General features: G+C 37.0%; 1 protein-coding gene across 13 annotated transcripts in view; it reads left to right on the top strand.

Annotated features, from left to right (window-relative positions):
- The window catches only part of EIF4G3 (eukaryotic translation initiation factor 4 gamma 3), a 342,848-nt gene that overhangs the window by 243,647 nt on the left and 82,929 nt on the right, over positions 1–16,272 (top strand). The window contains exon 14 of one of the 13 annotated variants that reach the window (XR_009047966.1): positions 4,723–4,736. The exons of the other annotated variants lie outside the window; for them this stretch is intronic. The gene's annotated coding sequence lies outside the window, so the exon portion shown is untranslated. Of the gene's footprint in view, positions 1–4,722; positions 4,737–16,272 lie in introns of those variants that run through there. 13 annotated transcript variants of the gene reach the window in all.

Raw genomic sequence — 16,272 nt, 5'->3', positions numbered from 1 at the left:
GCACACCTGCTAACAACATGGTTTACTGAATATCTTAAGCACACTGTTGAGACCTACTGCTCAGAAGAAAAGATGCCTTTCAAAATATTACTGCTCGTTGACAATGCACCTGGTCACCCAAGAGCTCTGGTGGAGATATATGAGATTAACGATGTTGTCATGCCTCCTAACACAGCATCCATTCTGCAGCCCGTGAGTCAAGGAGTAATTTCGACCTTCAAGTCTTACTCTTTAATGAATACATTTCATAAGACTATTTAGTTGCCGTAGATAGTGATTCCTCTGATGGATCTGGGCAAAGGAAATTGAAAACCTTCTGGAAAGGATTCGTCATTCTGGATGCCATGAAGAGCATTCGTGATTCATGGGAAGAAGTCAACATATCGACAGTAACCGGAGTTTGGAAGAAGTTGACTCCAACCCTGGTGGATGACTTTGCGGGGTTCAGGACTTCCATGGAGGAGTCACTGCTGATGTGGTAGAAACAGTAAGAGAACTAGAATTAGAAGTGGAGCCTGAAGATGTGACTGAATTGCTGGAGTCTCATGATAGAACTCTGGCAGATGAGCAGTTACTTCTTACGGATGAGCAGAGGAAGGGTTTCTTGAGGTGGACGCTGATCCTGGTGAAGACCTGTGAAGACTGTTGAAACGACAACAGAGGATTTACAATATCACCAAAATTTAGCTGATAAGCAGTGGCAGGTTTTGAGAGGACTGACTCCAATTTTGAAAGACGTTCTCCTGTGGGTAAACTGCTGTCAAATAGCCTTGCATGCTACAGAGAAGCTGTTCATGAAAAGAAGCGTCAATTGATGAGGCAAACTTCAGTGCTGTCTTACTTTGAGAAATTGCCGCAGCCACCTCAGCCTTCAGCAGCCACCACGCTGATCAGTCAGCAGCCATCAGCATCGAGGCGAGATCCTCCACTAGCAAAAAGATTATGACTTGCTGAAGGCTCAGGTGATGGTTAGCATTTTTTGGCAATGAAGTACTTTGAATTAAGTTATATCATTTTTTTAGAGAGAATGCTGTTGCACACCTATTAGGCAGTATAGTGTAAACATAACTTTTATACGTACTGGGAAACCAAAAAATTTGTGTGACTGTCTTTTTTGCCGTATTCACTTTGTTGGAATGGTCTGGAACTGAACCTGCAATATCTCTGAGGTGTGCCTGTAGTAGAAAATATGTATTGGTCTCTACTCTTGTTCTTGGCACAGAGCTCCTACTACTCTTGTAATTTACTGAATGATAAGAACAGCAGGAGCAGCTCTTGTTCTAATATTGGTTTTTGACCTCTGTCCCTGGCGTTGGGCTCCTAAAAGCCTTGTAAATTCCTAAGTTATGAAAGCACTACGAGCATCTTTTGTTCTATTGAGGTGACTCTAGGTGGGTTCTTACATGACTCCTGGATGGGGGCTGGTAACCAGAAAGGATAAGTCATGATTAGAGTCTTGGAATTTTAGCCCCTCCTTTCATCCTCCAGAGGGAGGAGAGGGGCTGCAAATGGAATTAATGTTGGATCATGCCAACTCGATGAAGCCTCCATAGTAGGGACATAGAGCTTCCAGGCTGGTGACACATCCACACCAGGAGGGTGATGCACCCCCACTCCACAACAACGGGGAGCTCCTGCACTTGGGACTCTCCCAGACCTCCCCTGTCCCTGTGTATCTGTTCACCTGCTGTTTATCTGTATCCTTTATCATATCCTTTAATAAACTGGTGAACATAATTAGACATTCCCCTGAGTTTTGTGAGCTAGCAAACCTGAGGAGGGGATTGTTGGAACTTCCAGTCTATAGCAGGTTGGTCAGAAGCACAGGTGGTAACCTGGACTTGCAGCTGGCATCTGAAGTGGGGGAGGGGACAGTCTTTTGGAAGTGAGCCCTAACTTGTAGTATCTATCTCCAGGTAGATAGTGTTATATTGAATTAAATTGTGGTAACCCGGCTGGTGTCACAGAGAATTGCTTGTGGGGGAAAACCCTTACATATCTGGTGACCAGAAGTGTCAGAAATGAATTGTTCTGGATGAGTAGAAAAGGAAATGCATACTAGGGAAGAACTGGTTTTTCCCTTCATAGAAAGATGGAAAGCCTGGAGTTTTTCCATTATAGGTATAACCACTGAATTGAGTACTTTAAAAAGGTGCATTTTGTAGTATGTGAATTACATCTCAATAAAGCTTTTATTTAAAAAAATGAATAAGACTATGAGTGGTTGTGCTACCAGTGTCTATATAAGGATCTGTCACAGGCATCAGCCTAAGAACTTAATGCTTAAAACCCTGAAGAGAGAAATTAATCAGGTTAGGGAAGTTATAGCTTAGACATTTAGGAAGTAGGTTCCAGCAAAAACACCATAATTGATAATACCAGATGTAAAGGAATGTTGGAGTACAACCTGAAACCACATTGTCTTTTGATGTATTTTGTGCCTGAACTATGTATTATTTTATTCTATCTTATTATTTTCCTAGTAGTTACATCTTACCTCAGTTTGAGAGGGCATTCTCAGCTAGGTAGTGATTGTACCACGGTGGTAACCATTCTCGGTGCATTGTTTGATGTCACAAATATGGAACACCCAGCTGGGCTTGGACGGCAGGGCCGTTATTTGTGATTGAAATATAAGGGATCTGTGTTTTATAAGTTAATGATTCTGCATTTGCTTTATATATAACTTAGTTCTTGTATATCCTTGCCTCAGTTGCGTTGCCCTCTCCAAGGCCTTTTACAACATCTGCCCAGGACCCTTCCAGGCCTCTCATCCTTCCAGCTATCCATCCCATTTATTTATCCATCCATCTGTTCAGCCCCCTTCCCTTTCAAGTCCATTTCATAGACTCTGTTATTAATACCTCAGCTTCTGCAGTTCTCTATGCTTTGAGACCTTTGTAAAAATATGTTCAGTACACATTCCCAAGAAAAGTCTTCCAGAAAAAGTATTGTTTCTGGATATGCCTGTCTAAGAGTTATAGAGACAGAGGAGCTGTTTCAGGAGTCGGGAGATCCGGGCTCTCAGGCACCTTCTGGTAGCAATTATGTCTGCTTAGCTGTGCTGGTTTACTTCGTCAGCCAGTCCTCCACACCCATTTGCTAGGTGCTGATTCCCACACTGCTGCCCTGATGCTGTCTTCTCAACCGAGACCATATTAAAGAACCTGCTCAAAATTTAATTTTTTCAATATGACTATCTTCACAGAATTTTCCATTCTGATAATTCCTTGACTCTTAACACCTAAATATGTTCATATCAGTTTCGAATTCTTGTAGGGCTTTATGAATATTGATAGGTATGCATTTTATCTGCAGCTCTCTTATACCTTCTAGATTAGTAAAGCTCTGGCTCTGATTTGTTTTATTACCCTCACAGACCTTTTTGTAAATGTTTGTTTACTCATTTAAACAAATGAATAGGTTTTTGTTGGTGTCAGTTTATTCTTGGTGTGTGTGTGTGAGAGAGAGTTTGGGTGTGTGCGCGTGGGTTAGAATATCAGACTAACAAATCAAGTGTATTTAAAGTAAGCTGTACAGGGACTTCCCTGGTGGCCTAGTGGTTAAGAATCCTCCTCCCAATGCAAGGGACGCAGGTTCGATCCCTGGTCGGGGAACTAAGATCCCACATGCCACGGGGCAACTAAGCGTGTGCACTGCAACTACTGAGCACCCAAGCCACAACTGGAGAGCTCCTGTGCCACAACTACAGAGCCCATGCACTCTGGAGCCCACACACCACAACTAGAGAGAAGGCTGTGCCCCACAGCAAAGAGCCCACACACCACAACAAAAGAACCCTCATGTTGCAACTAAGACCCGACGCAGCCAAAAATAAAATAAACATTAAAAAATGAAATAAAATAAGCCATACGTAGAGCCACTACAGAAAACAGTATGGAGATTACTCTGGCAGCTAAAAATAGAATTACCATATGATCCAGCAGTCCCACTCCTGGGCATATATCCAGACAAAACTCTAATCCAAAAAAATATATGCACCCCTATGTTCATAGCAGCACTATTCACAATAGCCAAGAAGTGGAAATACACTAAGTGTCCATTGATGGATGAATGGATAGAGAAGATGTGGTACCTATATACACCATGGACTAATACTCAGCTATAGAAAGGAACAAAATAATGCCATTTGCAGTAACATGGATGTAGCTAGAGATTATCATACTAAGTGAAGTAAGTCAGAAAGAGAAAGAAATACCGTATGATATCACTTCTATTGGAATCTAAAATACGACGCAAATCAATCTATCTATGAAACAGAAAGAGACTTATAGACATGGAGAACAGACTTGTGATTGCCGAGGGGGTGGGCGGGTTGAGGGAGGGGTGGAGTGGGAGGTTGGGGTTAGCAGATGTAAGCTATTCTATGTGGAATGGATAAACAACAGGTCCTACTTTATGGCACAGAGAACTATATTCAGTGTCCTATGATAACCATATGGAAAAGAATGTATATGTGTGTATAACTGAATCACTTTGCTGTACAAAAGAAATTAACGCATTATAAATAAAATATACTTTAAAAAAAGACACATCAAAAACAATAAATAAATACATAAATAAATAAAGCCAGCCAGCCAGCCTAGTCAGAAAAATTTGTTTTTAATAATAGCTGTTGTTGGTTAAGTGCTTACTATTTGCCAGACACTGTTGTATTAACTTCTTTAATCCTCATAACAATCCTGTTATCTTGTTTTACAGAAGGGGAGACCAAGATACAGAGGAAATAATACTTGCTGAAGTTTGTATAGTTAGTAAAATAAATGGTAGAGCCAGCATTCAAACTTAGCTCCACATCTAGAGCCCATAACCACTTCTCTATATTGTCTCTCATTTTAAAATTTTATTTATTTATATTTTTCATTGAAGTAGAGTTGATTTACAATATTATATTAGTTTCAGGTGTACAACATAGTAAATCAATATTTTTATAGACTATACTCCGTTTAAAGTTACTATAAAATATTGGCTATATTCCCTGTGCTTTACAATATATTCTCGTAGCTTATCTATTCTATACATAGTAGTTTGTGCCTCTTAATCCCTTACCCCTATTTCGCCCCTACCCCCTTCCCTCTCCTCATTGGTAACCACTGGTTTGTTCTCTATACTGTATTTCCTCTCATAATTTAAAATCATTTAAAGTAGTTCTTGTGATATAGATACTCATTTTATATTGGAGATGAACATAATATCTATGTATTCATATGAATTAACAGATGCGTAAACAGGTAGATGATGACGGGTTAGAGTTAAATGTACTCACCTTAAATAGCTAATAAGGGACTGCAGAAGCACAGATGATGTCATCCCCATCCCATTAGTTAATAACTCTTTCTGCAAGTTTCTACTGATTCCCGAATTCACGCATGTAATCTAGGCTGTACCTTAGTACCTAGTGCACCATTTAAAAAATGAGAAAGAGGTCGTTATTTACATGCTGGCATGTAGTATTCAATGAAATACTTGATAACATCCCAAAACTATTTTTTTAGAACATAGCACCCTCGTTAGTAGTTGTCATTTATTCACCAATTACTTATGAGTCCCAGAGCTGTCATAATTTAAATTAGCTATTATTAGTTATTTAAACACAGAATCTCAACAATGAGTGATGTTTGAAACATTTAAATCTGTATATTTGATCATATAGGGAGATACTCCCTTTGAAATGTGATACTGCACTTATAAAAATATTTCATAAATTGTACAGTCACATTATTAAATCATGTTATAACTCCCTAAAAGCATGGCTTTCTTATACATGTTACAAATGTGGTCTATACTAATCATTGTTAAATAATACCAATCAGAAAAATGGAAGTATCCCTCAGGAATTTATTTTTTGTGTAAATTCCATTTGTATCAGGTCAGTTTTTCTGGAGGGAGAGTACTTAAAAATTCTACTTATTGGCATGTAAGAGTTAATGCTATTCAACTCAACAAATATTTGAGCAACTCTACTTGAATAAATAGATGCTGACATTTTTAGATTTCCATAATAGACTCTAGATCATCTCTAAAATTTGAATTTATTTTTAGATGAGTTGTAACTTAAAATACTTTTTGACAGTATATTCTGATCCATATTTTGGAACACAAGGAAGAATGTTCAAATTGGGAACTGTCATAGAAAGCCAAGAAATAGTCTTTATAGTGTGTTGAGAGATTTTGATATATTCATACTTAACTATTTGGAGTAGGAATTCAGAATTAAATTGATTAATAGTTTTATTTCATTTGCTCAGACAGTGTCAATTTGTACTTACTATCTGACAGGTCCTCTCCTGACCTCTGGGAGTCAGAGATGACTTTCCACTGGGAACTTGATGGTCTTAAAGAGAGAAAGATGTGTTAATATAGGGTTGGATGAGGTGAAAATGAGGGATAAGTGATCACATCTGTCAAGGCAACTTTTATTATTCTTAGTGGCTTCCCCCAAATTAAGGTTTCGGTAGACCCCTCTATACTTTGCAAAAAGCACTGGCAGTGTGGACTCACTGATGATCAGATGGGAAGATGGGATGGGTTTTTAAAATCAGGGTTTATGTATTCAAGGGAATGAGCTATAGTGTTGTATTTAGAGATTAAAAACATTTAACAGACAGAAAGATAACTACTTGTGTTGTAGTCTATTCTCAAATTATATATCTGTGCTCTAGTGATTGACAGTTCTTTATCCGTTCTAGAGTTACCTTAAATTTAATTGCAGTCTATTTTGATCATGGTAGAAGTGGTGCAGAAGCATTTATTAAAGTGTAAAATTGCCTGAGGCAGTGTAGAAAGAGCAGTAAAATGTAATACAGAGGCCTAGAAAATGGGGTAATGGCCTCATTGGAGTCATCTTTTTTCTCACTGCTGACAGAATTGCACAATGAACTGTCCTCTGCTGAGCTTGGAACAAACCCACTTAAAGTCACTTTGTCATTTTATTTTCCTGATGACTTGACATACTATGTTTAGGGGTAACAGGCAAACAGCATTCTTCACAATACCCTCCCTTGTTTACCTCCACATCCTCTTCTGCTACAAAAAGAAAAGACAACCAAAATAAAAATGAAGTTGGAATTAAGATGAGAAAGTACAGGAACAAGGTAGCGTTGAGAGGCAGAGTATTGTGTTGGGAAGACAGGCTTTGAAGTTATATCTATGTTTTAATTCTAGCTTCAACCTTTACTCTCTCTGGGATTGGGGCCATTTAGGTAGCCTTCTCCTATTTCAGTTTCTTGATCTCTGAAATGGAAATAATATAGTAGTACCTACCTAATACAAAAAGACTGAAACAGTGTTTATTGTTGTAGAGAAACATTAACCTTCGGTTTAATTTTGATTGCAGGGCATTTGTTCATTAATAGATTTTTAGTGAGCATATACTGTATTAGATTCAGGATATACAAAGGAGACCAGATACAGTTCTTATCTTCAGAGGGCTCGAATTCTAATAATGCATTCTCAATTTGTTTCTAAGTCTTTGATGGTATAGAATAGCAAAGGTATATTAAGTGGGCTAGTAGTCAGATTTTTAGCACTTTTGAGGCAGGAAATGGTCCTGCTTTTGACCAGAAGGTAGAAGCTAAGTTTCTAGTTTTAATATGCCTCAGAAACTAGAGAAAGACTTTGTCTTAAAGATTGTGAGGCTAATCCATGCAAATGAATCCACTTAAAAATCTTTGGGTTTTAAAGTGGCACATTGAGGGGCTTCCCTGGTGGCGCAGTGGTTAAGATTCCACCTGCCAATGCAGGGGACGCAGGTTTGATCCCTGGGCCAGGAAGATCCCACGTGCCACAACAGTTGAGCCCACGTGCCACAACTGCTGAAGCCTGTGCACCTAGAGCCCATGCTCTGCAACAAGAGAAGCCACCGCACTGAGAAGCCCTAGCACCACAACAGAGAGTAGCCCCCGCTCACCCCAAGAGAAAGCCCATGTGCAGCAACGAAGACCCAATGCAGCCGATAAATAATTAATAAAATAAAGTGGCACATTGATAATAAGTATTTGAGACATTATCAAAAAAGACTTCCTTGCCTTAATTTCAAATTAAAACATCTGGTTTTTTTTTTTTTCATGGCTTTTTTTGTTGGTGTTATTTATAAACAACACGTATTCATTAGAGAAAATTCATTATAAAATTGTGATAAATAAAATTTTGAATTTTTGTCTTAGCAAAAGAAAATTATAAAACAGCGGTATATAAAATGTTAATCTGTTTATAGAGCCTATGCAGGTTAAAACCAACAATCTAATGGAATACAGAGTAAAGGGTAAAATAAGAACTTTACAGAAAATAAAGAACAAATAGTCAATGAAAATAGGAAAAGATGCTCACCCTTACTAGTGACTGTTGAAATACCATTTTTAGGTATTAGTTTGGCAGATATAATATCAATATCCTTGAGGACGGAACAAATCCAACACTCATGTATTTGTGATAGGAATGGGAATTATTTTTACCTTTTTTGAATGAAATCTGGCAAATCTATTAAAATAAATGCATATATGTGCGTGTACTTTTGGCAGGATGGGGAGAAAGTAAAAGTATCATTAGGTAAGGGTTTAAAAGTGGTCTTTGTGGCAAGAAAAGCAGCAGAAGATGTGAGGCTTTTCAAGAGGAATGGACATACATGCTGTGGAATATTGTACAGCTGATGCATGAAGGAGGCAGATCTGTGTGATAGCTTGGAGAGATTTTCTTAATAAACTAAGGGAAAATAAAGCATTTTGCAAAGTAACTTGTATAGTATAAGCCTGTTTTTTTTGTTTAAAATAAACCTATATATTTGAGCGTGATTATTTGTGTGAGCCATAAAGGTATGGTAGACCGTATACCAAAGATTGTTTACTATGTTCAGTTCAGGCAACTAGAATTGGCTAGTTGCTGGAGAGGGATATTACCTTTATATTTGTTTGTTTCAAATGATATTTTTGGCATTTTTGAAAAGAAGAAAATTAAAGGACAAAAAGCAGCAAAAGTTAGGAGGAAGAGAAAAAGCCGTTGGAATGCTATTACTTGAATGTATAGATTTCTATTTCTTTCTATAAGTGGAAGAATACTATATATGCAATTTTTAAATCTTTAAAAACTGTCATTTTTTACAGGTTCATAACAAATATATGGATATGCTTATGTTTTATTTACTTTAGAAACCACGCAGATCACTTCAACACCTTTATTGAAGTGTAATTGACATAAAATTCATATACATATTTAACATATTTGATTAGTTTTGACATCTATATATACTCATGAGACCATTATAACCATCAAGATAAGGAACATGTTTATCACCTCAAAAAGTTTCCTTCTGTCTGTTTATAAACCCTCCTGTCCTGCACTACCCTCACCCCAGACCCCAGGCAAGCACCGATCTACTTTCTGTCACTGTAGATTAGTTTGCATTTTTTTAGAATGTTACATAAATGAAATAAGAAAGCATAAACTGTTTTGTTTGGTTTCTTTCACTCATTAGGATGTCCATATTGTTGCACATGCTAGCGGCTCATTTTTAACAATTGCTGACACACTATGGGTGTACCACAATTTGTTCACCTGTTGGTGGACATTTGGGTTGTTTCCTGTTTGGGGCTATTACAAATAAAATTGCTCTGAACGTCTGTGTGTAAGACTGTATGGACATATGCTGTCATTTCTCTTGAGTGAATAACTATGAGTAGAATGACTGAGTCATTTGTAAGTGAATGTTTAAGTTTTTAAAGAAACTGCAAAACATTTTCCAGATATTTGTCATCTTTTATCCCTACCAGCACTGTATGAGAATTTCAGGCTACCCTTTTTCTGGTGAATTTCCTTTACAACTTTTCCAAAAATACGTTGTGCATGTTTATATGTGGGTCTGTTTCTGAATTCTCTATTTTTTACATTGGTCTATTTGTCTGTCTTTTTAAATTTTTTATTAGTTATTTTATACATATTAGCATATATACGTCAACCCCAGTCTCCCAAGTCATCCCCCTTTTCCCCCCCTTGGTGTCCATATATTTGTTCTCTACATCTGTGTCTTTGTTTCCGCCTTGTAAACCGGTTCACCTGTACCATTTTTTGATGCCAACACCACCCTGTCATGATCACTGAGGCCTGTGATAACTCTGGAAATCAGATAGCGTTGAGTCCTTCAACTTCATTTCTTCCTTCTCAAAATTGTTTTGGCCATTCTAGGCCCTTTGCTTTTCTGTGCTGATTTTTAAGTTTTTGTTTGTTTTGGCTGCACTGGGTCTCAGTTGTGGCATATGGTGTCTTTGTTGTGGCACATGGCATCTTCACTGTGGCGTGTGGACTTCTTAGTTGCGGCATGCAGACTTCTTAGTTGCGGCATGCGGGATCCAGTTCCCCAGCCAGGGATCAAACCCAGGCCCACTGCGTTGGGAGTGTGGAGTCTTACCCACTGGACCACCAGGGAGGTCCCTCTAGCTTAATTTTAGCGTCAGTTTTTCCTGCATTTTTTTCCTACAAAACTTGTTGGAATTTGGGTTTGTGTTGAATCTATAGATGAAATTGATGTCTTAGATATTGAGTCTTCTGACCCATTAACAGGATATATTTTGACACTTAAATCTGTCTTCTCTAATTCTCTCAGGAATGTTTTGAAGCTTTTAATATATAGGGCTTTTATAATTTTGTCAGATTCATATCTTTTGATGGCTATTGTAAATGGTATTTTTGACTTCAGTTTTTTATTTTTTGTAACTAATGTATGGGAATACAATAAACTTTTTCTTATCTCATATCCTGCAACCTTGCTAAAATTCGCTTACTAGTTTTATTAGCATTTTTGTAGCATTTTAGATTCCTTTGGATTTTCTTTGTAAATACGTCATTTCCGAAGAAAGCAGTTTTACTTCATTTTTAACTGGATGCACCTTTTATTTCTTTTTCTTGACTTACTACACTAGCTAGAACCTCCAGTACAATGTTGAGTGGAAGTGGTGAAAGTAAACATTCTGGTCTTTTTCTTGATTTCAGAAAACTTTGTCTTTCACCATTAAGTATGATATTAGCTGTAGGTTTTTGAATTCTCTGGTTGAAGAAGTTCTTTTTTATTCCTAATTTGCTGAGAAATTTGTTATTTCAGTCAGAAATACTTGCTGGATTTTATCAGTTCTTTTCCTGCATTTCTTTCTTTTTTTTTTTTTTTTCCTGCATTTCTTGACAGTAATGGTTTTCTTTTTTTGTTTATTAATTATTTGTTATTTGAATGTTAAACCAACTTTGCTTTCCTGGGATAAAACTTGTTCATGAGGTATTTCTCTTTTCACGTATTGTTGAATTTGGTTTACTAAAATTTTAGTTGTTGTTTTGCATCTAAGTTCATGAGTGATACTGGCATATCTTTTTCTCGTAGTTTTCATACTTGGGTATATGGTAATGCTGCCCTCATAGAATGAATTGATAAGTAGTCCCTCTTCTCCAGTATTCTGGAAAAGCTTGTAGAATTGGTATTGTTTCTTCCTCAAATGTTTGCTAGGATTAACCAGTGAAGCCATGAAAATATATGACCCACAATAAGGAGGAAAATAATCAAAACTGATTTATGACTGATGTAGTTATTAAAATTAGCATAGAAAATCACTAAATAACTTTTAAGCATACTTATAACTGCATTTCACATAATCAAAAAGTAGTGACATGTAATTGACATAATTAGAAAAACATAATTGATAGAACCAGTAGACAGAAAATTAGAGAGGCTGTAGAAGATTCGCACAACACAACCAACTTGACCTTATTAAACACTCCAACAGCAGATACAGAGGTGCAAATGTCAGATTTGCCCAGCTGGACCATATTGTGGGTCATAAAACAAGTCTTAATAAATTTCAAAGAATTCAAGTCAAGTCAAAGCAGGTATATTCTTTGACAACAATCAATTACATTAGAAATCAGTAAGAAAAATATCTCTGGAAAAATCCCTCAAATGTTTGGAAATGAAATAACACACTTGTTAATAACACACCTGTTAAAAAAAAAACAAACCCAAGGGTCAAAGAAGAAGTCGAAAGGGAAATTATCAATATAAAGTATTTTGAACCAGATGAAAACCCAAATCAAAATTTGAGGTTGTGTCCTTTTCCTGTTGCTGCTATAACAAATCACCACAATTTGGGAGGTCAGAAATCCAAAATTGGTTTCACTGGACTAAAATCACGGTATCAACAGTTCTGTGTTTCTTCTAGAAGTTCTATGAGAGAATTTGTTCTCTTGTTTTTTCCATGTTTTAGAGATAAGTGTATTCCTTGGCTTGGGGCCCCTTCCTCTATCTTGAAAACCAGCATCATAGCATCTTCTTATATCTTCAGTTCTCCTGCCTCCCTCCCACTTGTAAGGACGCTTTTGATCATGTTGGATCCATTGGGTTAATCGAGGATAATAGTCTCCCTGTCAAGATCCCTTAACTTAATCACATCTGCAAAGTCACTTTTGTCACATCAGGTAGCATACTCACAAGGTCCAGGGATTGGGACATGGATATCTTTGGTGGTACATTATTCTACCTACAACACTGCTAGAATAGTGCTTGGTGGCAGATGACACCATTAAATGCCTATATTAGAAAAGAAAATGGTCTCAAGTTATTGACCTCAGTTTCTACCTGAAGAAACTATTGAATGAACAAATTATATATAAGATGGGTAAGATCTGAGATCTAATGTAAAACATGATGACTATAGTTTATAACACTGTATTTATTGTATAACTGAAATTTGCTAAGAGAATAAAACTTAAAAGTTCTCACAAAAAAAAGAAAAAAAGATAAACATGTAAGATGGTGGATGGGTGGATGTGTTAATTAACTAGATGGGGGGAGTCCTTTCACAGTGTATGTGTATGCATATATTAAATCACCACAATGTACACTTCAGAATTCTTATAGTTTTATATATCAGTTATGCCTCAGTAAAGCTGAAATTTTAAATTAAAAAAAGAAGCAAAATTAAACCCAAAGGAAATAATAAAGATAATAGGGGAAACAGAAAATAGAAAACAGGGAAACGATGGGGGGAAAAAAAGAACCGTAAAACCAAAAGGTAGTTGAGAACATTAAGAAAATTAATAAACCTATGATTTAACTCTTCCTTTGATGATGTTTAATGTTAAAACTGAAAGTAAAAACTTTTAAATTGTGTTATAGATGTATGTTTTTGGTGGAGTTTAAGTCTAGACTAATTATTTTGTTATACTTACTTTTTTGGTTTCGGTGCTAGGCCCTGGGGAGACTAGGCTTATGCTATTCAAGCTTCTTTGAAGCAGTCCTAGAGCAGAAAGCCTATTTTTTTTCCTTTTTCTTTTACTTTTTTTTCTTTTTTCTTTTTTAAGCTCTTTATTGGAATATAATTGCTTTATACTTTTGTACCAGCTTTTGAGGTACACCAAAGTGAATCAGTTGTATTTATACATATATCCCCATATCCCTTCCCTCCCGTGGCTCCCTCCCACCCTCCCTGTCCTGGCCCTCTAAGGCATCACCCATCATCGAGTTGACTCCCTTTGTTATACAGCAACATCCCACTGGCTGTCTGTTTTACAGTTGGTAGTGTATCTGTCTGTTCTACTCTCTTACTTTGTCCCAGCTTCCCCTTCGCCCCCTGCCCCCCAACCCCGTGTCCTCCAGTCCATTCTCTGCATCCGCATCCTTATTCTTGCCCTGTCACTGGGTTCATCAGTACCATTTTTTTTTATAAGATTCCGTATATATGAGTTAGCATACAGTATTTTTTTCTCAGAAAGCCTATTTTTAACACACACTGGGGAGCATACTTACCAATCCATCCATGCATATCAAATAGTGACACCTGAGAAGATGCTGGAAAAACAGACTTACACTCTAGTGTTTATTTTGTTTGACATCTCTCAATGATCCTATCTTTCTTACATATTTTATCAGCATAATGTTTCTTTTCCAGTTTATTTACCTCACCATTGTAAAAACTTATTCCTTCTCTCACCTGGGTTTCTTCTTTGCTATGCCCCAGTTCCTTTAAATAATCATCAGATGTTCTTAGATTCTCATAAGGATCTGTGGAAGAAAAAAAGGACAGAATAAGATCCCTAACCTCAAGAAACTGTAGACAAAATTATTGAATATGATATAGTCAGAATAATTTATTGCCAGCTTTTAGGAGGGAAAAAGTAAAATGTTGGGGGGAGGAGGACAAGAATGGGAAGAGATTAGAACTGTGTGTTAAGAGTAGAACCTCTCACTGAAAGTTCCATTATCAGAACATTCTACTCTTTATGTACAACCCTGTGACAATGCACTTGGGACCTTCCCTTACCAGTAGGGAAGCATCCTTTTTTTTTCTTTTTTTTCTTTTTAATTATTTAAGTATCAGGTGCACAGCATTATAGTTCTACATCTGTGTACACTACAGAGTGATCACCACCGCAAGTCTAGTTACCATCCATCACCATACAGTTGACCCCCTTCATCCATTTTTCCTACCTCCTGTTCCCTTTGGTGACCACTAACCTGTTCTCTGCATCTATGAGTTTGTTTTGATTTTATTTTGTTTATTTTATATTCCACGTAAGAGTGAAATCATACAGTATTCGTCTTTTTCCCTCTGACTTATTTCACTTAGCATCATGCCTTCAGGGTTCCATCTGTGTTGTCACAAATGGTAAGATTTTTTTTTTTATGGCTTGTTCATCCATTCATTCATCAGTGGACACTTATGTTGTTTCCATATCTTGGCTGTTGTAAATAACATTGCATCAAACACAGGGGTGCATATATCTTTTTAAAGTGTTTCCACATTCTTCATATAAATACCCAGAAGTAGAATAGCTTGGTTGTATGGCAGTTCAATTCTCAGTGTTTTGAGGAATCTCTATATTATTTCCTACAGTGGCTGCGGTAATTTACTGTCCCAATAACAGTGTGCAAAGGTTCCCTTTTCTCCACATCCTCTCCAATATTTGTTATGTCTTATCTTTCCGATGGTAGCCATTCTAACAGTTGTGGCTGATATCTCATTGTAGTTTGGGTTTGCATTTTCCTAATAATAAGTGATGTTGAACATCTCTCATTTGCCTCTTGGACATCTGTATGTTGTCTTTGGGAACATGTCTCTTCAGATCCTCTGCCCATTTTTTAAATCGATTTGTTTGGTTTTTTTGTTGTTGTTGAGTTGTATGAGTTCTTTATATCTTTTGGATAATCCCTTGTTGGATATATGATTTGTAAATATCTTCTCCCATTTAGTCAGTTGGCTTTTTCACTTGGATGATGGTTTCCTTTGCTATGCAGAAGCTTTTTAATTTGATGTAGTTCCATTTGTTTATTAAAACCCAGTGATTTATTATCTGTGTCCCCAATATTTTTCAGAATTTATGTTAGTGATTTCATAAAAAGAGCTCTGAGAGAAAACATTTCCCTGCCAATAATGTAAAAATTTGCAAAAATCTTGAAATCATAGTATTGTTTCTCATTTGAATTTGCTTATTCTATATTTCAAAGTAGTAAAAAAAATTCAGTGTGCCTCTAAGAGTAGAATTCTTATGGAGAGTTGGGGAGGCTCCTTTAGGCATCTCTAAATTCAGGTAATTATGAATCTCATGCAGAGATTGTCACTTGTCCAGTGGTGTTTTTTTTTTTTTTTTTTGGCACACGGGCTTAGTTGCTCCGTGGCATGTGGGATCTTCCTGGAGCTGGGATCGAACCCGTGACCTCTGCATTGGCAGGCGGATTCTTAACCACTGCGCCACCTAGAAAGCCCTCCAGTGGTGCTTTAATGCAAGACAAGGGGGGAAGGAATTTGTCTTTGTCTTGTGAATGTCAGTAATACCTCTTAAACAGAGAGCTGCTTCATTTGTTCAGTCCACAAATTTGAATGCCTACCCTGTATAAGGAACTTTTCTTGGCACAATGGATGATGCCTTAAGGAATATTATAAGTAGAAGAATAACTGATCAAATCAGTTATTTAGAGAGGCCATAATTCAGGCAGTATTATATGCGGCTGAGTCAAAAATTATCCACACTCTGGCTGAATAATTTATTTTAATTAACTTTTAGAGAAGACAAATACATCATTTTTTTGACAGAATCTCCTTGCTTTTCAATACACTTTGTCTGTCTGTCAGCAAGCTTTTGTATCCCCTCATTAAAAAATGTTTTAGGCTGAGCTGCAAGCCACGAATGCACCATCTTCACTTCTTTATCAGAAGTGAATCTTTGTCCTCATAGGGCTGCTTTCAAGGGACCAAACAGGTGAAAGTCCAGTGGAGCGAGATC

The sequence above is a fragment of the Hippopotamus amphibius genome, chromosome 1 (assembly GCF_030028045.1).
Source record: "Hippopotamus amphibius kiboko isolate mHipAmp2 chromosome 1, mHipAmp2.hap2, whole genome shotgun sequence".
NCBI lineage: Eukaryota > Metazoa > Chordata > Mammalia > Artiodactyla > Hippopotamidae > Hippopotamus > Hippopotamus amphibius.
The sequence above is the reverse complement of the archived record's forward strand: the minus strand, read 5'-3'. Positions and strand labels throughout refer to the sequence as shown.